Consider the following 26,501-nt stretch of genomic DNA (forward strand, 5'->3'; position numbering starts at 1 on the left):
CCCTATTTTCACACCATCTGTACTTAAATGATGCTCTTTCACATAAAGGCAGAACAAACAATAATGGTTACTGATAATGTGCTTAAACAAGCATAATATTAGGTACTTTTCGCTCTTTTCTCCGACAATTTCGAGCGGATGTACACTACTCTTATTGTGGTGCAGAACCTAGCTGCAGAGGAAGACTGGTTGGGAGAGAGAGAGAGAGATTGTTTTGTCGTTGTATGCGCGGCTATAGCAATATCATCTCAGAAAGATAGAAACTATGGCCTATATCGCAAAGAACAAATTTTACAAGATTTTTCAGCATCTGGTTTAGTTTGGTCGGCAAGTTCAGCAACCCAACGAAGAATTACTACAAATAATAATTGCAGTCAATGTAATGAAGCATTCCTATAGTCGATTTTTCACCAAATGAAGGTTAATGAGAATTTCCTTACATATTTCATGCGGCTCCTAGTAATTCATCAATCACATCCTTGATCCCATATAAAAGTCAAATCGGAAAATTTCAACAAGTAGGCTATACATATATAGTCTCACTATTTGATGTGAGACACTTAATTCAACGTAATCGCATGACGAGAATTTTGGTTCGGTAACACTGAAATAGATAAAGATATATGTTTAGTCCGTTGTTTAATTCCTAAACACAAAAAGGTTGAATAAACCGCTCTTCAAAAAAGAACGATGACTGTGAGAGAGACAAATAAGCAAAACCAGATTCTATATTAAATGTGATCAATATCGGCCGCAACTCAATATTGCACCATGATTATTTTAGTTACAACACAAGGCTGTGTTTTTTTTATTATTAACAATATTGTATGACCTTATCAAATCAGACTACAAGTATTAAAATTGTTGATGAAACACATCATCTTTCTTTCTGTGTTTTCACATGATGCTTTCTTTGTTGCCATATAGTATATACGTGTGTGTGTGTGTAATACGCGTTAATACATATGCCGGGTATTAGCTTATACGGTAATGTGATTGGCAGAAATGGGACAGCGCCTACCTTTACAGGTCAAGTCACTTCTAGCATAATGCGACGAAATTTCTCGCAATGGAATAAAATTGGGCAATGGAATGAAATTGGACATCGGAATGAAATTGGACAACGAAATTTTACGCGACGACAACCTAATTTCTCACTACGGTAACTTAAGTTACCGCGACGGCAACCTAAAATTCCGCGACGGCAACCTAAATTTCCGAGACGGTAACCTAAGTTTTCAAACGGCGCGCCATATATTTCTGTGGTTGAGCAACGAGGTAAATGAATGATTCATTTACCTCGTTGTGGTTGAGTGGAGAAAGGAACTGCGACAAGCCTTTGCCAGTTTCAGACCGACCAGTGACCAGCTAATATAACTTGGGTACCAGAAGGGCTACATTTCATTCCAAAGTACATAATCTGTGCTCGTCACTTATCTCAGTCGCCGAACATGACTATTAAAATTAAAGTAATTTACTGGTAAGTATAACATAATTGTTCAATATTTCAGTTACTAAGTGAAGTCATAACTTAGTCTTTGGACTAATGTTGCAGCACGATTGTACTTCCTAGTAACCCAGTTGAAACAAAAAGACAGCTCCCGTAGCAGAACGTGCACGGTGTAGCTATAGGCCTAGGCCTGTAACTTGTGAGAAATAGAACCAAATTGTAATTCTAAGAAACTGTAGGGTTAACTCTAATAACAGTAAACTTAAATATTAGTAGACATAGATTTGGTAAGTAAAAGGCATCTGTCCCAGATTTGGGCTGATATTGATGTGTTCCAACAAGATGTCTTAAAGGAAGAAATTTCGGAATTTTAAGGAAAAAGGTCTTTCATCTCACAGTATGTTTGTTCTCTCTGTATTAAGACTCTTAGTTGCTAATGTAAAATATGCTTTCATACCACTGTAATTTCTTCCTTGCAATTGTGTAAATTTTTGCGTTCCCTTTGACCAAGAGTTTCAGTCATGAGTTTGGTACAACGTTTGTGTGAATAAACTACTGTATTTCATACATCGTCAAAAGTAGTCATTTAAGTTTGAGATATTTAATTGATATTGTGTACAAAATTATTTACGTACAATAATTTTCGTGGAGCTGGTTGTTTGCAAATACTGCAAAGCATCCAGGATAAATGTTGTATCAGTTGCTCTATGGTTTGATGTAGTCTGTGCTTCACGAGCAACATGAAGGGTACTTTACAATTGAAGTAAGTGGGCAATACACTCACTGATGTAGTCAACTAAACCCGCCAAGCAAATTCATTTGTAAAAGGAATCCAGTTCGCAGTTTCAATTTGCAAAAGGTATTGTGGGGTAAATGGAATATATGTATCACAAACCTGGCCCAGCATTCTTACAAATTTTTAGACCAAGAAGACAGCTAACATGTTATGCAAGAAACAAATCTAACAAGATTTTCAGGATTTGCACAGGTGGAATTGAAACTCTGAAGTACGAATAGGCCATATGCATAAATGAACTGTGTGGAATTTAGGGAGATATGCACACAGAATTTAATGGTTCAATTAAATTGAGTTAAAAAGTGCAGTAATTTTATGCTGGCATTTTGTCTTGACACTCATTTACTTGATTTCCCGCATTCACAGCATATCTACACCTTATTGAAGGGGGCTCAATTAAATCAGTTAAAAACTGCAGTATTTTTATGCTGGTATTTTGTCTAGATACTCATTTTATTTGATTTTCGACATTCAAAGTTGTTTGTATTACGGTACAGTACATCAATGTTGCATTGCATGCCTCCAGGCCTGCATATATATGGTACAGTAGCTAGTCAACCGCCAAATTTCCAGCTTCACAATTTGATCTATATAGTCATTTTGTTATTGTATATTAGTAAACAGGTTTCACCATTTAATTTTTGTACACATTATAGGGATATCACTATACACTTCCCTTGTGAACAAGCCAGCGTATTGTCAGCGTAATGTTTTCATGGAGGACTAAAAGTGCTTCTGCTCAGAGTAATATTTGGGCTGCGTAGAATAAATGCCATACTTATATTAATATTTGAAATGGCAGCATAATGAAAGAAGATTGAATGAAGTCTGATGACTTCAAATGCATCTGTCGATTTAAAATATCTGTGGCAAGGAATAATATATCCAGAATCGCTTGGCGAAATGCTAAACAAAATGGCTCAATTGATCTTTACAAGTCAAAAGATCTTTATCATTTTCTGACAAAGGAACCATTGTATTTACAATCTGAGACAAACTGTAGAGACTTCCAAACTGCTGTGCAAACTTCAAGCAAAATATAAAAATAAAAACTTTCAATTGAATCACATTTAGATTTCAATATGAAGGATAGACCTATAGTAGCTGATTGATGATAGATAGTACACATTATTAGTTGTGCATGTTTGTCAGATCTCCCTTGCTTTGAAGCTTTTTCAAGTTTTTCTTTTGAGCCTCGTGAACACAGTCCTGAGTTCTTCACTCAGTTCAATGTAAGCATGTCTTTATGAACATTGAGGTGAAGGAGATTGAAATATAAACCAATCCATTTCCAGGAAAGATTCTGATTGGGGCTTTAGTTGCTGGTATACATGTAACCAAACAAACTACATCAGGAACATATTGGAAGTTATTTATACTGTACAATAGTATCACCTGAGGGCCAGGCTGTACACAAATTTGTTGAATTGATGTACAGTGGCTACTTTGCATACTTGATTAAAAAACCTGAAATGTTCCAAGAATTATGAATATTTCATTTCATTTTCTTTCAGTGGTGCCTGAGGGTACAAATCCAAAGTAAGTACAGTATTTCAGCTACAGTTTTACCTTTTTGTTAACTTACATAGTGTTTTGTCTGGTGAGAACCTAAATTGTACAGGGTATTTGATATCCCAAGGCTGTTTGTCAGTGGGCTTAGATCATCGCAGAAGGCAATTAATTGTACACTAACTAAAGGCAACATTTGTGCAACCTTTTTAAATATATCATGCAAAATTTGCTAATAATAACAATTTGGAAAGATACAATTAGGGTGCCGACTTGTGAAAAGGAATTGGTGGACTTAATTACACCCTTTAGAAAAGCTGATTTGCATGTTGTCCTATTTACCGCTATTTGTAAAAGACTAATTCACTTTATGCATGTGCAATGGAATGGGACATTTTAGAATGTGGAATAGGCCAAGCATATACACAGTAGTTCAGAAAGGTATAAAGCTAAAAGGTCGGCTTGCAACAGTTGGATTTTAACATTTAAAATGTACAGTATTGTTCTTGTATGATATTGCTAAAGTACTGCACAAGTGGGTGTTTCAAATACCTATAAATACAAGGGTCAAGGATATAATCTGGTTCCAACAAATTTAACTCTTACTATCAATCTTTTAACTGAGTTAAAGCATTTTCAGTATGCAACTGTGCATTTTGATCATAATAAACATCGTGGCTGTATGTCATCGTTTCACTTTACCCAGTATTCTGAACATATTAACAAATTCTGCTGGTATCTTATAAGTCATAGTGGAAGCATTTGAAAATTTTTATGCTATTTATCAAGCAGCTTTCCTATTAAAATTTGAAGAGTGTTTGCCAAGCTTCTCAAAGTGTTTATCAACTGAGTGGTATTGTGAGAAAAGTTGCTGCAGGAATTGCTGGAAAGTGATCACCAAGCTTTGGAATAATGAAATATCAGAGCATATGGCAGTTTCCTTTAAATATGATGGTTGGCAATAAAACTGCAAATTTAATTTGATGGTGCAGAACTTATAATAGGAAATAGGATTATATGAATGCTTTTGGGAGCTAATTAAATGGAGTGAGATTTTGTAAGAATCCATTTTCAGTTTATATATCAATTTGTTACAAATTTGTATGTTGGTCAGGAAAAGGCAGTTAGCAGGGCATCCAGGGCCTCAAGGTTATTACACAAGGTCATGTATGTAATTACTACAGTACTGTGTATGGTGACAGCTGAGGTTGTTGCTTGATACTAGACCGGCAGCCCAGAGCACTTTGATCAAACGAACGAGGTACCAATATCTGAGTATTGGAACATTTGTGGAAAAACCCAGTATATCCAAAAGTGGACGTCTGCCGTGGTCGCTCTGCTGCATGTGGCCCATGGGGCCGGTTAAAGGGGGCCAAAAAATGCATCTGATCAAACGAACGAGGTACCACTTGAAACCAATGTCAACTTAATGCATGAATGCCACATAGTACTGAATGGCCCATGACAGACAAATTTTCTGCTGCAAAGGGCCCGCCAGACGCCCCAAAAGGGCCCCTAAAAATGCATCTGATCAAACGAACGAGGTACCACTTGAAACCAATGTCAACTTAATGCATGAATGCCACAAAGTAATGAATGGCCCATGCCAGGCAAATTTTCTGCTGCTAAGGGCCCGCCAGACGCCCCCAAATATGGCCCAAATGCCCATTATCGTAGCATTGACCCAGATTAAATATGCAAGGTACCACTCAAAACCGGTTTGGAATGTTCGGGTTGACCTTACAGACTATGGAAATAATCATGCCAGACAAATTTTCTGCTACAAAGGGCCCGCCAGACGGCCCAAAAGGGCCCCTTAAAATGAATTTGATCAAACGAACGAGGTACCACTTGAAACCAATGTCAACTTAATGCATGAATGCCACAAAGTAATGAATGGCCCATGCCAGACAAATTTTCTGCTGCTAAGGGCCCTCCAGACGCCCCTAAATATGGCCCAAATGCCCATTATCGTAGCATTGACCCAGATTAAATATGCAAGGTACTACTCAAAACCGGTTTAGAATGTTCGGGTTGATCTTACAGACTATGCAAATAATCATGCCAGACAAATTTTCTGCTACAAAGGGGCCAACAGACACACTAAAAAAAAGGGCCCCCAAATGGGCTATGATCAATCATAGTTGGTACCACAAAAAAACCAATATCAAATGCAAAGGTACTTTCCACAGATTAAAGAACTGCCAATGCAAGACAAATTTTCTTCTGCATAGGTCCCACCAGATAGAAAGAATAGGTTGCCCAATGCGGCCCTATATGGGCCTAATGGATTGTATATTGATGCAGAATATATGTGCCTTGTGACATGACATTTGTAACATTCCACAGAGTAAAGAAATGCCAATGCAATACAAATTTTCTTCTGCAAAAGGCCCTCCACATGTAAAAGAAATATGCAGTTTAAATAGTTAAGATGCCACAAGAAACCAATCTATAACAATCAAGAACATCCTGAATTATTCAAATTCCTTCCCGCTACATAGGCCAATGGAATAATGAGATTAGTATACTAGTAGGTGTATCAATTACTGAACATTTCATTGAGCAAAACAAAAATGACGCGAACTCAGTCTTTGAGGGAGATCCTGACAGTTATAATGCATTCTCAAATCCATTCTTGTTCCTTTTATCTATTCATTTTCCTTTTATCCAGTCAGTACTTTGTATCGTGAGCAGTGTTTAACTTGACAGTTACTTTGTTTCGCTGGAAACACTGGAGCAGATTAAAATCAGTTTATGTATTGTAAATAAGAAACCAAAAATCATTTTGTATCTTAAAACACTGTGTTTACGTTAGCATTGTAAATCTACAAAGTTTAAAATCTTGAGAAAGAACGCTCAAGTGTCATCTTAAGACATACATGTAGTCGAACAAAAGAGATTGTTTTGTTTCTTAAGCTCAGACAAAGAAACAATTATCAAACAATGGTGAAAATGCTTTATAACGTGTACTTAACGATAAAGGTTTGGGTTGAAAGTAATGCTTCAATTATGTATCTTTTAAAAACCATATTGGACAGTTTCAAGTTGAAACTGTCCAATATGGTTTTTAAAAGATACATAATTGAAGCATAGAAATGTATATGTACCTTTATGCTAGGTACACTCTTTAAAGGACTTAAAATGCTAAGATTGAACAAACAAATACTGATATCACCACGTATGACTCCATTCCCTGATACAAAATATAAAATGAGTAATTGGCGTGTATTACTCCATCTTGGTCTTTTAGAACTTCCATCATTACACTAATTCAATTCGAATAGCTTGTAACAAGTCCAACAAATAGATGTGGCATCCATTTTTCAGAAATATGAATGCTAGATGAGGGTTTTTGTTTTCATCTATGAAGGGATCTTTTACCTTTGAAGAAAGTCATCTTGCTAGTTTAAAATGTACTAAAATCATAATTGGCAAAGATAGTAACAAAAGATCATTGTGTGATTACTCTGAACATGACACATGTTAGGTTCGAAGTATAAGAACTGAGAATTCATGTCTCTTGACAGTGATTAAACACTGGAGTGTGTGCATTGTAAAAAGACACTGCATTTGCCATTCAGACAGATCTCTAAGTTTATGAAAATTAAGTATTCCCATGAACTTGATTCTAAAAAGACAATGGAAGCTCAAATCAATGTTTCATTGTCGGAGTCATCACTCCAAGATGGTTCAGTACTTGAATCATCGCCATCAAACTCGGAAGCCACGTCTGGTCGGCTACTTTGAAAATCTTCGCTCAGTTCCCCCTCTTGGAATAGATGATCTGGGAGAGCCGGTCCCTCAAACCAGTCAGGGCTGTAGCACCCATTCTTGCTCTTCCAACCATAGTTCTGTGGATCCAAGCCAGGCAAGACTCTTCCTCAGAGTGTTAGAATTATAATGTGGGGAACTGTAATTTTTGCCCAGGCCAGCAAATCCCAAAATATTTAGAGGCTTAGGTGAAAGTGTTATCTTTACTTTGCTTAGAGCAGTGAATAGCTAAATAAGATAAAACACTGGTCTTGTGTACAGTAACTCCAATTTATGCTGGAAACAATATAATCATGAGCTTGAAATGTCATGTTACAAGGCACATATATCCAATTCTTTAGACCCATATATAGGGCCACATTGGGCCACCTATTCTTTCTATCTGGTGGGACCTATGCAGAAGAAAATTTGTCTTGCATTGGCAGTTCTTTACTCTGCGGAAAGTACCTTTGCATTTAATATTGTTTTTGTGTGGATCCAAACCGGTTTTGAGTGGTATCTTGCATATTTAATCTGGGTCAATGCTACGATAATGGGCATTTTGGGCCATATTTGGGGGCGTCTGGCGGGCCCTTAGCAGTAGAAAATTTGTCTGGCATAGGCCATTCAGTACTTTGTGGCATTCATGCATTAAGTTGACATTGGTTTCAAGTGGTACCTCGTTCGTTTGATCAAATGCATTTTTATGGGCCCTTTTGGGGCGTCTGGCGGGCCCTTTGTAGCAGAAAATTTGTCTGGCATGATGATTTCCATAGTCTGCAAGATCAACCCGAACATTCCAAACCCATTTTGAGTGGTACCTTGCATATTTAATCTGGGTCAATGCTACGCTAATGGGCATTTGGGCCATATTTGGGGGCGTCTGGCGGGCCCTTAGCAGTAGAAAATTTGTCTGGCATGGGCCATTCAGTACTTTGTGGCATTCATGCATTAAGTTGACATTGGTTTCAAGTGGTACCTCGTTCGTTTGATCAGATGCATTTTTATGGGCCCTTTTGGGGCGTCTGGCGGGCCTTTGTAGCAGAAAATTTGTCTGGCATGAGGATTTCCATAGTCTGTAAGATCAACCCGAACATTCCAAACCGGTTTTGAGTGGTACCTTGCATATTTAATCTGGGTCAATGCTACGATAATGGGCATTTGGGCCATATTTGGGGGCGTCTGGCGGGCCCTTAGCAGCAGAAAATTTGCCTGGCATGGGCCATTCATTACTTTGTGGCATTCATGCATTAAGTTGACATTGGTTTCAAGTGGTACCTCGTTCGTTTGATCAGATGCATTTTTAGGGGCCCTTTTGGGGCGTCTGGCGGGCCCTTTGCAGCAGAAAATTTGTCTGTCATGGGCCATTCAGTACTATGTGGCATTCATGCATTAAGTTGACATTGGTTTCAAGTGGTACCTCGTTCGTTTGATCAGATGCATTTTTTGGCCCCCTTTAACCGGCCCCATGGGCCACATGCAGCAGAGCGACCACGGCAGACGTCCACTTTTGGATATACTGGGTTTTTCCACAAATGTTCCAATACTCAGATATTGGTACCTCGTTCGTTTGATCAAAGTGCTCTGGGCTGCCGGTCTATACCTCCACAGGTCTAGCATACCATTCCTTTATTTATTCAAAGAAAGTAATTCTGGATGGGTGCCAGCTTAGTATATGTTTTGAACCAAGCTGAATTTACCAAACATTGCAATGTCAGTTTGATATAAAGAAGTTGTTAGATCAAATGACAAGTTGAGTGAATTTATATGTAACATCTTTAAGTTTGTTTTGGCATACGAACCGACTGACTGTTGTATAGGAAGATGAATATTGTTTTTCAGTCTGGTACAGATAATAAAACTATTTGTATTCGGCAAGAATTTTTTGCTCTTCTTTTTCTTTTTTTCTCATTTGTTATTTCATTTCCGGTCACTACTTCAGTTAATGTATTTAATTAATTCCTTCTTTTCAGTACCTCAGGTTGAAGACTGAGTTGGAAGACCAGTTTGATGACCTGAAGTTTGTGAGTAACACCTCTATACTTGACTTCCATATGTTATATACTGTCCTAGCGGCCTGTTAGTTCCAAATCACTTAAGAGACTTATTAATTTCAATATATATTAGAGTGTGGTTAATAAGTACTGTTAAATCAGCTGGTTGCATTAAAACTCTTTAATTTCCAGATGACACCATTAAAATATGCTTGAACTGAAAACTACATTGTTATTCTCAATTTATCTTGTTAATGTTTCAAATACAACATTCTATTCATAGTTAATGTACCAAGTTTAACTTTGTTTTCCATATATGACAATTTTTTGTACTAATTAACTGCTGATATTATGATCAGTTGTTCAAGCATACCATGGTGTGGGCACCACCAATGCCATTCTCAGTAGCTGATTTAAGATCTGTAAGTATGTCATTTCTTTTACTTCTGCCAAGATATGATCTACATTGTGTTTATACTCTTTCACAGGAGGTGGAGGCCACGCGGAGCGTAACGGGATATTTTGAAGTATCCGTGAATGGAAAGCTTGTCCATTCTAAAAAGGTAAGTGGAATGTACAAGAAAAGTCGCCTACTTTTCTTCATTCCCATACTACAGATAAATACCTGACGAAGTCATCGTTTGGATATGTAGTACAGTAGTTATATCAGTTGTGAAACACAGATGAAGATACAGTTTTACAGAACCAGTAGCAGTGTTAGATCCATCCATTCATTCATTCATTCATTCATTATTTTCTTCTTATATTGACTTATGTAGTAACATTGGATGTATCTGATTTTATCCATTGTACAAAAAAATTAGATTCTTATCTGATACATTCTATCGTTATGGAATATTCGATGGATGTAGATATTTCTTTACTTCATGAACTAAGAAAGCTATGTCTGTGTTCCTTTCCCATTTGTAGGGTGGAGATGGCTATGTTGACAGCCCAAGTAAACTTGAGAAGATAGTCAAGGCTGTTGAAGCAGCTCAGTAGTGAGATGTGACATTGAAGTCACGGCAACACATGGGTAAGTACATTAGTAACTTTACTAACGACATCGTTTTTCTTTTCATTTGCATGTGCGTAGTTCTTGTCTAAAAAGTAACTGAGAACTTGTATATATCATGTTGATTGGAGACTCCACCATACAAACTGTCTCTCCTTGTGAGCAGCACTCAATGGGCATCCCCTATTGTGCATCCATGTATGTTGAACAGAGTCATAACTTGATAAAGCAGTCCCTGAAATCTGGGAAAGTAAGAAACAGGGAAAGAGGTGGATGGCTGACACAATTGGGAGAAAGGTATATTTATCAAAAATCTCCATATATCTTATACAGGATGTGTTACTTGGGAAGGAAGAGTTTGGCAGGTCTTGAATGAGGAGAAGGCGGTCCTCTGGTAAAAAAGCCATACTTGAGCCGGTCATTGTATAAAAAAAAGTTATTAAACACTCCCTTATTAACCTTATGTCCATTTTAAAAAGCTTCCATAGGACTGAACACACATACGAAAGAAACAAAACTAATACATGCCAAATGTGTGATGCCTTGTTGGAATTTGTTCCATTAAGGGTCTGATTTAGCTTATGGGGAGGGGGCCGTCGAGCAGTTGTAGGGACCCCGTCACCAAACAGTATGACTGATATATGTCAAATAACTGTTAAGAGACACATAAATGTCACAAACATGATCACCCTCACAATGATGTAAAACTGTATAGTCTACCATAGTCAGTATCAATCAATGAAAGAACACAATTTAAACACATCTCAGGTATTCTGATCATGCTGAGATTTTTTCGCTCCCCATCAAGTACTATCTTTACTGTATAAGATATGATATATGAAGGCCCCGTTGGTCCCACCCTAAATCAGGCACTGATTCAATGTGTACAATATTTTTTATTGGAGTACAGTAACTTTTATCAATTATAAGCTATTTCCGTTTATAATTGGTCTAGGTTTTAATTTTTATCTTCTAAAGAAAAGTTTATCCTTTCATTTCTGTTGTTGTTTACTACTTTCGATCTTTTTTTCAGAAACACAGATTCAATCGGGCATTTTAGCGGCACTTCTGATGACGGAGGGAGCTTAAAAGCAACACTGCATGGCTACTTCCTGACGGCCTATGAAGATGATCTAAAGTGCCTGATCTGAAAGCGTGTTTCCTGTGTTTTTTTGTTTATTTTGTTTTTTGGTAGTATTAATTGGTTTGTTTCTATTGGGGGGGCTTTCTTTTGGTTGATTGTGCTGTGAAAAACAAATGTCTTTGTTCTTATTTCTAGTTTAAACCATTGCCTTTAACCTGCAAATTTGTGGAAATGAAAGACTAATTTGTTATCGTGAAGTATGACCAAAAAAGCCCCTCCCCTCTGCCTATCCTCCCCCCCCCACCCCCAACCTTTATCTGAAGAATGCAAGGTATTCTTCAATCATGAGAAACAATAGTAAGATATTCTCTCTGTTTATTTAATCATGAAGTTTATGCACAATTAGTAAGACATTCAACATTTGAAAGTAAGTTAGTATGTATGTATTTGTCCTGCCTTTCACAGCGGGAGAGAGGAAGTCAGCTGTAATGATGGTTTGAATGCTATGTGTTCATCTCTTTGAAATTCCAGAATGATCATCAAAATGTATTATCACAAAGCAAGGATGCAAATTGCTCAGTACTCTTGCTGTGTTTAAAGAGGTTATGGAAATTTATCAAATCACTACAAATTGTATGTTAGGAAATCAAATCAATTATATTTGGTAAAATATTCTTGCCTACACTTCGGCTGATGTCATTCGCTAAACCACAAACTATGCAGATGAGGGGATTTAGAAAAACCTGTAGATGCTTAAAAGGTGGACTTAACATGTTAGGTGAAATTATCTTTATCATCCTGAATAAATCTTTGTGATTTTCATCGTTTTTTGTAACCAAACTTTGAAGCAGAATTGTAACAAGCTGCTATTGTCCAATCTTCATCAAGTTTGTTGTTTTAATAATTTTTAGTAATTTTCAGACATTCAATCTGGTAAATGTTTTACCTCTGTATCACAGACCGACCTTGCTTCCTTTTCTGAGTCACTTCTTTTCTAACTGAAACACTGCTAAACTAATGCCTTTGATAGCATTGAGTTCAGTATATAAGACTCACAGAAAGTATCTTCTCAGGTATCATGGTATTCTTATCAAGATTTACTAGTTTAGATAAGTCCTATATTTATATATCTATTTAGAGGCAGATTTTGGTGAGAGTTTGTACACTTAATATGTTATATTGCATTGTCTTTCAAATATGGTTTCTTTTTTTTTTACCAGGACATGAAATGTAATAAATATGGCACTGCAAACTTATGTTCAACACAAATGAATTAACTATTCAGTCAGGACAATAGCAATAAAAAGGTTGGATGCAAATGTGATTGTCTTAGAATTATCTCTGTGTATCTTGCACATACAGTAGTATGCACAAGGAGGGGAGTGGGCGCGGCCTCCTGTAGGGGGGAAAGTCCTTTTTTTTTTTCAAAACCTTCAAAAGTATTGATTAGCACAAGCTTGTGGAAAGTCTAAAGATGCCTCAGAATACACCTTTTGACGTCTTAACTATGAAATATTTTCCAAATAGATTTCATTCAAGCAAGTACATGACAAGTTAGATATTGAGATGAGACTTTCAACTAGCAGTGTGAAAAATATAAGCGTTACAGTGTGTGCCAAAGGAATATGTACTCCTTTAATATAGGTGACGTTTGCGGGATTGATACATTGATTACGTTTTTGGCAAAAGAGCGGCGGCGCTAGATACACACACCGAGTTAAGGTTCAAAGTCCAGCTAGCTAGCTTCAGACAGCCGGAACTCACTCATCCGTTTGGAGTTTGGGCAGGAAAGCAACTTTACACGAATTTACACCAATCTACTTAACAAGAGTATTCCAGGCTCTTCAACTATTCCGAGCATGGATGTGAAAATTAAAGTTATTTATTGGTTAGTATACAGTACTTCTTAATTATCTAAACGTAGACTAGAACAGGGCTCTATCGAATCAGTCAATGTTGTGCTAAAATCGTCTGCCTGCAGGTGTAATTTTACCATTATTATAATAAACACATTGCGAGTGAATGATCGGCGAGGGAATGTCAACAAATAACGAACTTTGAGTTCTAAACAATATGTCCCCTATCATATAATTAGAACCATGCAAACGGGAAATGATCAGACTTGACCCCATTGTTAAACTATAAACTCTTGCAGTTTAAAATATGTTGTACAAGGATTGCATTGCACAATAATAAATAATGCATATAATACACTATTACAACTTACAAGTTGGGCTTTGTGTGGCTCTTTCAGTTTTTACTTATTCCATATAGGATAGTAGCTAGCTGTGGCTCTTTCAGTTTTTACTTATTCCATATAGGATAGTAGCTACTATCCTATATGGAATAAGTAAAAACTGAAAGAGCCACACAAAGCCCAACTTGTAAGTTGTAATAGAGTATTATATGGCCATTAATATTTACCCTTTAGGCCTAAATAAGGAAAATTTAGACTTCCTCTTCACCTCCTAATGATAAGAATTTCAGAAGGACTGAACAATATTGTTGCATACATTGTAAGAAAACAGATGTGGGCACTGCATACTATAACTATACTAGGCTATTGTTTACTTGTAAATTGTATGACAGTATATATTGATGTTCAAAGTTCAGTCAGATTTTGCACAGTCATTAAATTTTGATGATAAGATTTACACAAGTCACTGCCAACCATTGTCAATGCGAATTAAAGGATATACTGCATGATTAGGCTCAATAATTTGTTTGCTATGCTGAAATTAAAAAAGAGGGACATTTTTGCTGAAAGTATAATTAATTTCATTTATTCATGGTATCACTACAGTATGGTGGTGAACCACACATGTTCATTAAAGCCACATGAAAAATGGTTGTGTAGTTTTGCTAAGTGTTCTCATACAACAAATCATATGTTTTTTTTTTTCACTGTTTCTTTTTTCCTTCTCAAATAGCAACTATTATAACCTAATAACATTATGCAAATTGTCCATACAGTGCTGCCAAGTCACCCGCTTTGGGCGGGTGTCACCCGCATTTTCGGGTCGTCTCCCGCTCACCCGCCCACCTGTCCGAATCTCCCGCATTTTCCAAAAAACTCCCGCATTTTTGAAGAATCTCCCGCATTGTGGGCCCACAGAGTTTTTCCTGTGAAAGTGTATCATTGCTAGCGTGAAATTCATTTCATCACACCAAAATGCGAATTATCTCAGAACCGCCAGGATCGGAAATTACTCAAAGTCGATCGTGCTAAATATGCCCGGCTGAAAGCAACGTTACCTAAACGATGAGGGGCCGTAAGATCCCAAAATTTTCTGGTACGCTTCGCGCCAACCCATGGTGGCGCTCCGCTTAGATGGTGTACGTAACCAACAGCACCAGACAATTTTCACCCGCCTAAAGAGCATCTGACCTTGGCATCTCTGTCCATACTGTTCAGTGTTGTATTAAAAGGTTGTCAGTATAGTACGGCAGCTCAATAGGGCCATGATAAAAAAAAAATCGTTTTCTGATTTTTTGTCCTCGTTTTTCTGACTTCCCCCCCCCCCGTTTTTCCTACTTCTCCCCCCCCCCCCGTTTTTCCTAGCCTATACCTGCAATGTGTTTACATTCGCGTTGTAACTAGGAAAGCCAAACGCTTCGCCTGTTCAGCATATTATTTCGCAACTTGACCATACTTATGTGATAGCATTATGAATGATGTATAAATTTCTTCATTCCTTTCTCCACTCAACACTTCTGGGTCAATGCCCACTTCCCCTTGCTTACTTCCAAGCATTAGAGTAGTTTCTACTGACTTGATTAAAACCACTCTGAAATATTTAAAGGAAATTACTCTCCTTTCATCATTTCATGTATTTCATGTTTCCTTTTAATTTCTTTCAGTGGTGTCTGAGGGTACAAACCCAGGGTAAGTAGGCTTGATATTAAATCATATCAAAAGTAACTTTTGTGGTCAACTTATTCAGTCTGTGTGTAAACTAGCAAAAATGTATTTGTAGGATTTCTCTTTGAAAAGCTAGCCTCATGTCAATATTTTCCTATTTAAATCAATTTACCGTTGATGTATAAAGTGACAGGGTCCATTACATGGTCATTGAATTTTGAAAGGGACTGTAGGCAAAACATTAATTTTATTTTTTTCTGGTGTGTCAAACATGTTTAATTGAGCTATCAATTCAGGTCGTTTTAACAATACTTTTACTGTTGAGAAATGATACAATCTTCAACATCTGAGGAACCATCAATTAAAATGGCAGGAATGCTTTATTTAAAACAATATAGAACATTACCTAAGTTCCTCAGATGCAACACAATTAAAACTCAATATGTTTTGAAGTCATAATACTGTACTTCCTATAGCCTAACATAACATGTTTACAATGTATTACAAATTTGTGTAGGACAGGTGATTATTGTCAAGGACCATGTTTAAAGATGAAATATTTCAGGCTTTTCGTATACCCAGAATGTAAACTTGATATTGGTCAGCTAGAAAAGTACTTAATTTACTTAGTGTGGTAATAAGGCAAAGCTCAATGTATTTTCCTAAAACGGTTCAAAGCTTAATATAAAAATACTTTCAATATGTTAGTTAATTCATCGTCTTTGGAAAACATTTTGCAATTAAATGTTATGCATGGTCAGCAGGGCTTGAAATAACGGATTGCACTAATGATAATTTGCAGTCACCGTCGCCACTATGGTGCGCCTAGTGTGCCAAAAGTCCTGAAACCGACATATGTCAAATTAAACTGACACGTCAGTGTCTCATTCTCTCACTGGACGATTAGTGTCACATGGTGTGTTCTAATGCTCTGATTGGAAGAAAGAAACATATCTCAAATAAAATTGACATATGTCAGTTTCTTGTGCTCTCATTTGGCGACCACTCGCACATGTTGTTTTCTAGCGGTCTGATTGGAAGAAATCGACAAATGTCAAGTTAAATTGACATAATTAAGTTTCGAGTGCTCTCATTGGAAGATCATTGTCACATGTCGTTTCCTTGCGCTCTGATTGGATGGAATCGACGTATGCCAATTACTATACAAGCCTAGCAATTTAATTCGACATGTGTTGATTTCTTTTACATGTGCTGATTTCTTTCAATCAGAGCACTACAGTATGATCGTCCTATAAGAGCATGAGAAATTTACATATGAACAGACAATTTGACATATATGTCAATTTCATCCAATCAGAGCACTAGAAATGACAAGTGGACAAAGGTGCTGTGATTATAATCTTGATCATTAAATTTTTTGTCATTAAAACTTGTCCACAATTTCCAGGGATGTTTGCATCAGAACAGTGGGATTAAGAAACTGGTTGGGCCTGTATGATTTGTTTGTGTGTCTTTCTGTTTTTTTTTGTCAAATATGTAGGAGAAATAAGTGATGTATTTATGTGTTTCTTGCCATTTCTGTAATGCATTCTATCTGTTTGAAAAGGGTGCCTTGGTGTGCAAAATAAAATTTTGTAAATTGCCTTGGTGCTATTTTGAAAGTAGCTTTACCATTTCAATGAAATCCAAAGTGTTACCTATTACATTTGCTGTGATACTTGATTCAGGTCCTGATGCCGTAGCTTTGTACTGTTCCATTAGATGAATGGAACAAGACGTAATGTCGAGTAGATAATCATATTAGGTACTTCTTTGTTATATTTATTATTAATCTAAACTTTCTTACCTTCTTTCAGTTTATTCCCTTCCCTTAATCCTCTCTTTGTCCCTCCACTGTTTATCTCCTACCTCTCCTCTTCCCCTGTTGGTTTCTTTCTTTCTTCTCTCCATCCCTTGTCTACTAATCCCCTTTCATCCATCTCTTTGTGTTCACCATACTCATTAACCTGTCTGTATTTTGTGCGTGTTTTTGTCCCTTCTGTTACTGGTACTTGTCATTTAGCCTTTGAAGAAGATCCTGCTAGGATCGAAACGTCAGGCCAACTTACTTTTACACATTTACCTTCTTTCTGTATGATTTCATTCTCAGTTAAGTTAGCTGGTTTATTCCATGTCTCCTAGCTAATCTTTCATCTCTATTCCTTTTCAGTATGATAGGTTTAAGACTGAAATGCAGGATCAGTTTGACAACCTGGAGTTTGTGAGTACTTAAGCTCCTTGCTTAAAGGGTGTGAAGACTCGCCCCAAACCGCGTGCGGCCATCTGAAAAAGTTAACTTTCTGTTGCTTGCAAGTGACGTTTTGTTCATGTCGCTACAAAATGCAGACAGTAATGAAACGTGATACCTTGTTATCTTTAGCTGGACCTGAGATGTCAATCGCTGTATCGTTTGTATACTGTGCTGTGGGTATTGACCGCAGCTGTATGTACTGACTGTACACTATTGTATAATTACCGACGGTATAGCAAGCTGTGTGTGTATCTTCTGGGATCGATGGTGGTGTCTAACACTTCTGTTACACCTCATTCGAAACTAGGTCAGATTACCGGCATGGTGGACGTTTCTTTTTGCGCGAGTCTTCACACCCTTAAACTTACCAGTGCTGTATCGTTCCAATCACTCTACAGATGCAATGTGGTATATTCAAGCAGGGAGTTCCATAACAACTCCCTGATTCAAGTATATTTAATATTGTTTAATTGGCTTCAACAAATTTGCTGTTTATTTTTCTCTGACCATCATATTAGAATGAACTCACGAAACCATCAAAGCAAATAAACAAAGTCTAGCCTACTTTGCATTTAACATTCAGAGATGACTTTGTTTATTTCATTAACTTTCAAGTCAAATTACTTCCCATTAAACTGCTCAGTATTTGATGAGATAAAAATTCTTTTATATCAAGCCTAGAATTTCACCTTTTAAGCCACTTGCTAAAACTTGCAAGTGTTTGAAAACTCTACTGGCTGTGACTGGTTCAAGAGGCAGTGCATGTTTAATATATTTCACACTTACAGTACTTAATACATTACCAATATATGATCTAAAGTTTTAACTAACCATTGATTTTGATTTTTCACAGGAGTGCGAGGCCACACCAGACATGACAGGTTATTTTGAGGTATTCGTGAATAGAAACCTTGTCCATTCCAAAAAAGTAAGTGTAATTTAAAAAGAGAAGTCACCTTTCTTCATTAATACTCTGCAATCACATCTTTCTATTGTCTCTTGGTTGAAATAAAAAATTGTGGAAAAGAAGAGATACTACTGTTCAATATCACCTTTGTTTTGAATCTGAAATGGAGATATGCTGATTGGCCATTTATGTTTCCGTATGTTATATAATATTTTTCTTTATTTTTATTTGTATATAAGTTTTTGGCCCTTTTATTAGCCTTTTGTGTAATCTGAATTAGTGAAACCTCGTTCCATGTAATAGTAATGAATCTGATATTCTGTAAAGTTAATAGATCTGATTTTCATTTTATGTGGGTGGATTTCCACAAGCCTCATGGAATTTCAATGAGTCTCATATTCATTTGATTTTATTGCATTTTCCCTCGTCATTTCTCCATTTCACGGGAAGTATTTATTCAAGCTTTCTGTGTGAGAAGAGTAAATATTGATTGAAGGGGGGGGGGGGGGGTTATCATGTCCTGAGTAGCTTAATAAAATGGTTTACACTGTGACCAAGCTTTGCAATTGTTTCTCTTTTTGAAGAATGGAGATGGCTATGTTGACAGCCCAAGTAAACTTGAGAAGATAGTCAAGGCTGTTGAATCAGCTCAGAAGTGAGATGTGATGTTGAAGTTACAGCAACACATGGGTAAGTATATACCTGCAACATCATTTTTTGTTTTATTAGACCAGTGTGTAACTGATCTGAATTAAATACATTTCATATAGAACAAAAGCGCACTGTTAAAGGTTCCTCGTGCACAAGAAACTATCATCTGTAGGAAAGAGGATGATCACACAAAAACTCACACAGGTAAAAAAAAGGCAACAGTGTTAGAGCTGTGGGATAACAGTTATAGACTTCGAAAGATCTACAGGTAAATGAAGGCTGATTCACCTGCTTGAGGAAATTTAAGAAATACCACCATTTTGCACTTGAGCACTCTCAATCACAGACAATTTTTGCCAAATGGATGAAGAAGATCTGTTCTAGCTATACCCCCTGCCCTATCTATCACAATTTGGGCAAGAGAGGTTATAATCTTAGAACTGCAATACACATCATAAAGGTTTCATTTTAGATTTTAGGTTTGGTGGGTAAGAGGAGAAAAGTGTCCAACTTTTCTCAGAGACATAATTTCATCTGCATTAGCAAAGATGTGACTTCTTGTCCGTTTTATACAGCATTTTGTTAGAGCTGGGCACAAAAAGAGTCCATAAATATGAGATGCTTTCTTGAAGTTGGTTCACCTGGTACCGAGTATCCCATTTATGTTAGACCACACTTCTTAATGCTGATGCTTTGATTTGTTAGCAGGTTACCTTCTCAAATATCTGCTAAGTTTCTTGGTATATCATGAAAAGTAGGAAAGATTGTACTAACGTTTCTGTCGTTTACTCTTTCAATCATCTAGAAAGGCAGATTCAATCGGGCATTTTAGCAGCACTTCTGATGACGGAAGGAGCTTAAAAGCAACACTGCATGGCTACTTCCTGACGGCCTATTAAGATGATCTAAAGTGCCTGATCTGAAAGCGTGTTTCCTGTGTATCTTTGTGCTTGTTCCTCTGTCCGTTCGTTAGTTTATCGCTGTCGACATATCAAAGAGTTGACCAATCTTTGCTCCAATGCAGTGATCGTTTTCTGCTAATGATCAGTAATTGTGATATATGAAAAATGGAACGGTTAGCAAAGAACTCTCTATGATTACTAAATCATGAATTTTATGCACAGAGGTTAAAGTAATCAAGAGTGGATATTAAATCAATTATTTTAATATTTAAACTGTATACAGCTTGATTGAAATCTTTTGTGCCTGTACTTATTTTCAATTTTGAATGTAGGCATGAAAATATTCTTATCCCTGGCATTTGGTGGGGGGGGGGATATGGTGCATTACATCCCCTCCACCCATTTTCATGGGGGGATATATCCCCCCTCCACCCAGGATCGCCGCCCATGGCCATATGTGATCCATTTTTCGACCTTAATAATAAGCAACATTTCCAGTAAATATGGACACAAAATGCACAATTTAGTATGGCTGGCATGTCATTTAGTGTTTATAGTGATAATACAAACACAATTACCATCTATGTTTCTAAAACTATTATGCCGCCGAACTTCGCCAGAACCTTTTTTTGGCAAACAAAAAATAAAGCATACGGGAGGGGGGGGGTTGAGCGATCACCGACATCTCACATAAAGGTCGTCATCAATTTTTTTTTTTTTTTTTGCTAAACTTTTTTTTTTTTTGGTGACGGCCAATAGGGGGGGCGCGCGCCTGTTGCGCCCCCCCTGGATACGCCCCTGCTCAGTACTCAAATTTCAGCAAACAGGTTATACTGATACCAGGGACGTCGCTAGAGAGGGTTGGGCACCCCCAAACTTGGTAAAACTGACGATAGTTGGAAAATTGGAGTGCGACAGTCGGAATTTCCGACTGTCGCACTCTAATTTACCTAGGCCTATTCATATATTCCTGGCTTCAAACCCCATCCAGCTGGATTTTCAGCCACTACTACCCCCCCCCCCCCCAATCATCATGCCTTAGCTACGTCCCTGACTGATACCTTGAAAGTGTTATATACACTGGGACATTTAATGTTATTTAATAATCCTAAATGGCTGGGACAAATTTGTAGGATCAGGTCCCACAGGATAGTACATTTGTAAACTTTGGGACCAATACTGTTCATGATGACCTTTATAACGTAAGAATAAATCGGTCTTACAGAAATTCCAAAACTTTCGATGATGCGATATATATATCTAGCGGGTTGCCAAGCTACAATGTATACCTCTTTAAAGCCTCAAGGGTTGGTTGTTCTGATTTTGGTTTGGGCCCTTTCATTTGATATTCAATATTTTGTCAATGTTACTTCTAGACGTATGACTATGCGGTATACATTTTGCCATACCTTCGATAGGTTGGTGAGGGAGGGCATCCGTATTTGGTCCGCCAATTTTACAAAGATATTGAGTACGGAGACTGACAGAATGAAACCCCTTTTGCATAGTATACCTTCTTCCCAGGCGCGTAGCCAAGGGGGGAGGGGCGTCCGCTCCCCCCCCCCCCCATTGAGCATATTTTTGTACGTTTTTTATGATATCGCTAGTAAATTCAAATAGAAAATGCTTAGATGCAACTTGTAAGGCATGGGAAGTGCCATTTCCAGCCATCTGGGAGGCATTTTCAGACAAAATTTTCTTGTGCGCTTCGCGCCAACACATAGTGGCGCTACGCTTATATAGTTTCCAATGCCGAATCTACGGCTCTGATAATTTGCCTACAGGTTCGCCCCTCCCTTGGCAAATTCCTACGCGCCTGCTTCTTCTATCGTGACACCCCTTCTCTCCGCCTCGCAGTCCAAAGAAAAATCTGCTTTAAATTAGCCGGTATCGTCCTTACTCCTAAAAGTTACTGACGATGCGATATAAACGATAGCATATACACTATGCATAATACATTACAGTCTCGGGAGTTGTTACTTTTGATTTCGTTTGGGAGTTTTCATTTCATGTCCAAAATTTACCTCTTTAATTTGACACCGAAATATATTTTCGGTATAGTTTGTGTGTGGGTGTGTGTGGGAGAGGGGGGGGGGGCTCCCAATGCCTTCCGCCACTTAATATAAATTACTATAACTGGAATCCTCTTTTATCTTTTATGGACACTATTTCCCCCCCTCTTCACAGGCTACTCGAAATATTTGCACTTGTACATGATAGTTAATCCTTCATCAATCTTAATTCCCATCCACTGTACCATGTTAACATGGTTTTCGCGTAATTTTACCTATATGCACACATAATTGCTTGTCCTCTTCAGTAGTTCTGCAAGTAAATTCTAAGTTCATTCTCTAAGGAGAACAAAAATCTCTTTAACACAATTTACAGCTTATTGTATCCGTAAGGACCAATTGTCTATTATATCCACGTTTTCTTCTTCTTCTTCCTTTTTTTTCTCTTTTTTTACCATTCTCTCTTTCTGGGTATTTCACCTTGAAATTCGTTTTCGTATTCAGATACTGTGTGCCACACAGACAAAAGGTTAAAAACTAATCTATAAATTGGTTTCCATGGTTACGAGATCGGACGTAGATGATTTTACCATACGCATGTGTGAGGAAACATATTGCGTCTTGCTTCAATTCGTTTGTGACCTACTGTGCGCTATCGATATTAAAGAGTCCATGTTAACTATTCGGCGAGATGACGAAATAACTAACACTATTATGACTGCATAGGAGGATAACATATGCATGGCTTAGAGAAAGTCACGAGTTCTTGTTATAAAAGAAAAAGAGTATTGCTAGATGTGAACGAAAATAACGGAAAGGAAACTACCTGCTTGGAATTTGTAATGTAACACAAACAAACGCTACAAGAAGAAGTATGAATCAATTGAAAGCAAAGGAAAAGATACTTGTAACTCATTAGTTCTGCCACCCGTGCGTAACATTGAACAGACCCAACAGCTAATGGGACACATTATTGTTCACAAAGTAGTAAAATATATTTCTTACCATCCCCCACCTTATCAAAACTACTATAGATGTCATTGTATTTCGTCGTGGCAGTGTCGGTAAAGAGGAACATGTGTACACTCACAAGGGGTCCAATTGTAGGTTCGCATCAACCCAGCTTTGGCTACCAAGCGTTAACAAACTAGACCTGACATATATGATAGAAAACAATGTGTTGTGTACTGCATGAAACAATTCCGACGCTTACACCTTCAGTCGACTTCCAAAACTTATTATTCTCACTTCGATATAGCCGAAAAACGCCGACAACAGAAGGAAACCTGGCCACTTACGTATCCACGAACTGTACATATATAGTATGAACTCAGTTACAAAACTAAGTAATATGCTAAATAGAGCTGATAGGCCAATGAATCCCAAATAGGCTTGCCGAGGGCAAACTTCCTGACTGTGAAGATCTCAACCCGGCCGGCGTAAAATATGATCGGATATATACGCATCCTTAAGGCCGTAGGCTTTGAGTAACCCTGATCTACCCTCGGCATATATAGCTCTATCTAGGTAAAGTGAGGGAATTTCGTCTGACCCTTTGCTCCAAACTTTGCTCCAACCCAAACATAAATCATTGGGAAGTATACTGCCAACTATAAACAGTATCGTCATATTTTGTTGGAATGTTGCATGCACCTTGCTATCCACTAATATAATGTATATTACAGGAAATAAAAACATTCGGACGAATCATACCAATCTTTAATTGATATAGCTCTTTGAAACACCACATCGGTCTGTTAGCGTTAACTTTGAATGGAACTTATATCAAAGAGATGAAACGCTAAAGCTCGCGATCGTTTTTGCATATACACTCTCCTCTTTAGCCGAACAATTCTACCCAGAAATCTCGTCTACATTGAATCTGATTTTTTTTTTTCCTATTACAAAAATCTTTATCGGAAAACGGTAATGCACATGCATACACCAACGGTGAATATTTATTAATTAAACAACACCCTTACGCTCACTGACAATATAACTGCCACAATCTCTTTAACCCTTATACGGTTTGCTCATTAGCCAAGTAATAAAATCTCTTCTTCGCCATGACGTCATCTACCTCCCACGCCGCCATGATGATTTGGATCTGTAGAAGGCAACGTTGCGACTGATAATTTACATGTTCGTGTGCGATAAGCTATAACGCCAAAGAAAAAATAAAATTTCAACATCGTTTTCTAAAGACTTGTTATATTTTGTTGTGAGACTTTTGCGAAGATCGTTTTTCGGTAAGACATATTCTTTGTTTTTTTCTTCTTGTTTTTTTAAGAAATTCACTTGTAATTGAGATTAGTTAATGAAGAAATTCACAGAAGGAAGCCGCGCCGACTCTTCCTTCTATAGGCCTATTGTAGCTGCATTAAAATGTCATCGTGAAGAGTGTATAGATGTCGCATGCAGGAGTTTTCAGAATTAAAACGAGGCTACAGCTGTGAACAACGTTTGTCACTTATGTTCCTTGTTAAAGGTTTTCCAAATCCAACAAATTTTGTGGGAAAGTATAAGTTATTATACCATTGAACAAGACTGCCTAGTGAAAAAGACGAATAGAAAACATTTACAAGGATTCATCTTATGATGATGTAAGTGACCTTTAAAATGTCATTATGGAACTAACGTTCATATAATTGTGTTATACTTAACTTGGTTTAAGCAAGTCATTTCGTTGAATAGGGAAAAAAAGGACAAAACAATGAGATAGTTTAGGGTATTTTTTCATAGGTGTTTAGGAAATATCTTCTATTAATTTGTTATTTCTCTGGTATACGGTATAAGTAAACATGCTTTAACTTCATTACGGAATAACGCATATCGTCAATGAAGCGTGCATTGTGACTATGCAATTAACCGACTGACTATAAACATATGTGATTAATCAATTACTTTGGAGAGAGCTTGAAATTGGCTCTCTTGTTGTTATAAGTTATATATCAAAAAGCTGTCTTTAATAATTGTGTTAAGAGTAGATAAATGCAATAAATATATTCACACAGATGTACACAAAAATGGACGATCACGAAAATGCTTGGTATTACATGATAATAAGATCAATGGTCGGTGAGAGCGTAGGCATCTTATAATGTTAAAATGTATGGATATGTGTATATAATGCTTACATGTACGGATTTATATAGATTTGCAAGCAAGGATAAATGTAAATTATTGGTATTAAAATACACACGATATGTTCTTTCTTTGTCTCAATTTGTGGATCGTTTCCATGCATTCAACCTATGACACAATTTAGACGCTTATCGGTTACCAATTAAATCATAGGGAGAGACAGCTCATTGTGTTAATTTCATTAACTGAAGTACGGTAGTAAAGCACTTCAGTGATCAAGTTGTTTTCCTGTTTTGGTTGCTAAGGTACTGAATTGTTCGTGAGTTAGCTTGATCGACTTGTATTTATAATTGCTATTTGCTTCCTTTTATCTCTTTCTTTAATATATCTTTTTACATGCATTGTTGGTATCGATATTATTTTGTTGATGTCTCTTGTTAATTCAGTGTTAGTGTGCGTGCCGCACAAAAGCATGAGAACAACCAGTGTGCAATATACCGGCATATGTTTAGGAATCATTCAATTTTGCATAGATTTTAAACTAGACACATCGATATGTTTGTGCAGTAAAGGCTTGGACTTTTGTTAACAAGGAATCGCATTAATATTTGGCCGATGTCAACTTTGAATTTCGCTTTATTTGTATGAAGTGTTATATACATATATATTGTGATGTATTTGATATTCCGTTAGTATTGCAGGATAAGGGGTAGGGGTGTCGGGGGGATTAACAGCTTGGATTTTTAATTATAATTATTATTATTGTTGTTATTATTATTATTATTGTTATTATTACTACTATTATTATTAATATTATTTATTATTATTATTTTATTATTATTATTATTATTAATATTATTATTATTATTATTATTATCATTATTGTTGTTATTGTTATAATTGTTATTTTTCTCATTATTATTATTATTATTATCATTATTATTATTATTATTATTCAGTTCCTCAATCGCAGTACCCAAAGATGGAGGTCTTAGGAGTGCAGCTAGTTTTAGCGAGTGCCTTGATGTGTCTAGCACATGGTTACATGGCATACAATGATGAAATTCCCCCGATTGAACGGCTAGCCATCAGGAAGTGTTATATACATATATATTGTGATGTATTTGATATTCCGTTAGTATTGCAGGATAAGGGGTAGGGGTGTCGGGGGGATTAACAGCTTGGATTTTTAATTATAATTATTATTATTGTTGTTATTATTATTATTATT

General features: G+C 36.9%; 1 long non-coding RNA gene across 2 annotated transcripts; it reads left to right on the forward strand.

Annotated features, from left to right (window-relative positions):
• The first annotated feature begins 1,286 nt into the window (after window positions 1-1,286).
• LOC139971303 (uncharacterized) lies at window positions 1,287-26,363 on the forward strand. 2 transcript variants are annotated; one of them, XR_011794355.1, is made up of 7 exons: window positions 1,287-1,480; window positions 3,761-3,785; window positions 9,482-9,532; window positions 9,991-10,065; window positions 10,433-10,538; window positions 20,078-24,435; window positions 26,230-26,363. It is a non-coding gene; the product is annotated as an uncharacterized lncRNA (long non-coding RNA). The 2 variants fall into 2 exon arrangements; XR_011794354.1 differs by lacking the exons at window positions 20,078-24,435; window positions 26,230-26,363 and adding exons at window positions 11,551-13,489; window positions 15,463-15,490 and having other exon boundaries at window positions 1,304-1,480.
• Window positions 26,364-26,501: the final 138 nt, after the last annotated feature.

This window comes from Apostichopus japonicus, chromosome 8 (genome assembly GCF_037975245.1).
Source record: "Apostichopus japonicus isolate 1M-3 chromosome 8, ASM3797524v1, whole genome shotgun sequence".
NCBI lineage: Eukaryota > Metazoa > Echinodermata > Holothuroidea > Aspidochirotida > Stichopodidae > Apostichopus > Apostichopus japonicus.